Consider the following 2,562-nt stretch of genomic DNA (forward strand, 5'->3'; position numbering starts at 1 on the left):
AAGCTGATAAACAGATAGATGATAGTAATGATGACACGGCGGCCTTGAGAGAGATAATCAAAGATAGGAAGGCACGGCGGCCAAAAACACAACACAGAATAAATAAGAGAGATCATGTTTTTAGAGGAGAGAGAACTACAGCTTCTGCTGGAATGAGCAACAGTTGTCAGTCTGAAGTAGGAGTGTGTGCAATGTAGAGATGTAACATCCAAAAGATGTGTTAATGTAAGACACAGCAGCCAAGATAGAGAGAGATAGATATATGGATAGATAGAGAAAACCATAATATAATATAAAAGCATGCCCTGTTGGCACTCTGAACAGCCATTGGTACCCCTACCGACATCAGACTACATTACTTAACCCTAACCCTTTTGTTGCTATGAATGTGTAAAGGGACAGGTGCCAACAACCAACAAAAAACATAACTTTAGCTCAACAATCAGACCAATAATCACAATATAATTACATATTGGCACAACAAAATCAGTAGTTAGCATCAGTCTAAGCCTTAGCACCTTAGCTAATGTTAGAAATAATTTGCTGTAAACCTTGATTAATGCAGAGAAGGTGAGCACATAGAGTAGTTATGATATATTGTGTGGTATTTTTTTATAGTAAATGATAACATTTTCATTTAAAATAAAACGAGCAGCCATGAGAGACACACAGTGATACATGTGGCTAGATAGATAGATAGATAGAGAGAGAGAGATACAGAGAGAGAGACAGAGAGAAAGAGAGAGAGAGAAAGAGGGAAAGGGACAGTGAGAAAGAGAGGGAGTGAGAATAAGTGAGATTGAGTGAGTGAGAGAGAGAGAGAGATAGCGAGAGAGCGAGACAGAGAGAGAGATAGATAGATGGCACGGCGGCCTACTCAGAAAACAATAGACATTTAAAGAAAATAAAAACTTACTTTTGTCGATCTACCTGAAATTACAAACAAGATGGGACATGCTCAGATATGGTTTCATGTTTGGTTTGACAGAAGACATTTTCATTAAAAAACAGAAATATGAGCAGCATTACTGAGCAGCTGATGTCTTTAATAACCAGAAATATGAGCAGCATTACTGAGCAGCTGACGTCATTAATAACCAGAAATATGAGCAGCATTACTGAGCAGCTGATGTCATTAATAACCAGAAATATGAGCAGCATTACTAAGCAGCTGACGTCATTAATAACCAGAAATATGAGCAGCATTACTAAGCAGCTGATGTCATTAATAACCAGAAATATGAGTAGCATTACTGAGCAGCTGATGTCATTAATAACCAGAAATATGAGCAGCATTACTAAGCAGCTGACGTCATTAATAACCAGAAATATGAGCAGCATTACTAAGCAGCTGATGTCATTAATAACCAGAAATATGAGTAGCATTACTAAGCAGCTGAGGTCATTAATAACCAGAAATATGAGCAGCATTACTGAGCAGCTGATGTCATTAATAACCAGAAATATGAGCAGCATTACTAAGCAGCTGATGTCATTAATAACCAGAAATATGAGCAGCATTACTAAGCAGCTGAGGTCATTAATAACCAGAAATATGAGCAGCATTACTGAGCAGCTGAGGTCTTCTTACCTGATGAGGGGATTAAAGAAGGACATCCTGCTGTCTGGTGAACTTCTTCTATCAGACAGGTTTAGTGTTCATCTTCTTCTGGAACTCCTTCTGTGGGATTCAACAACAAACACATTCAATACATGAACAGAACTGAGCAGATAGATAGATAGATAGATAGATAGATAGATAGATAGATAGATACTGTTAACTTAGTAAACATGAGGTAATAAACTGATATCAGAGATATCAGTTTATTACCTTCTGCTTACAGATACACACACTGACAGACACACCTTGCATCATTACATTTAAAAAAATTCAACAGCCAATCAGAATAGGCCATACAAATTTAAAAATAAATGATATACACACACCCACACACAACAACACGCACACACACCAACACACAGGTCACCGAAAACACCTTGCATCATTACATTTAAAAAAATTCAACAGCCAATCAAAATAGGCATACAAATTTTAAAACATATTACACACACACACACACACACAACTAAGGACAATTAACTTCAGAGGCGACTTTAACCTAACAGTTTTAACGGCTGTACCGCTTCAACGGCTATAAGGGGCTATCACCGAAACACCTATCACCGAACACCTTGCTTCATTTAAAAAAAAAGCCACAGCCAATCAGAATAGGCCTACTGAATTTAAAAATAAAGTGTAAATTATTAATAACAAATTGAACTATATAGCCTAATAAAGTATTGGTAAGTGAAGTTAAGATGGAGGAGGACCAGTTTTCTCCTTTCTGTAGAGGAACTGGAACTTAATGACTGCTGATTGAAATCTACCTGTTCACTCGGTGGTGAAAACACACACCCTTTGAAGTCGACACAAACACAGAAAACTCACCGAAACGTCTCCGTTTCTGTCTCCACGGTAACACCGACATATCTCCATTAGTGTGTCCACATGTCCAGCGGGCAGCGGCTCCGTTTGGTCCGAAAAAACGGTAATTAAGGGAG

Source organism: Perca flavescens, chromosome 14 (genome assembly GCF_004354835.1).
Source record: "Perca flavescens isolate YP-PL-M2 chromosome 14, PFLA_1.0, whole genome shotgun sequence".
Taxonomy (NCBI): domain Eukaryota; kingdom Metazoa; phylum Chordata; class Actinopteri; order Perciformes; family Percidae; genus Perca; species Perca flavescens.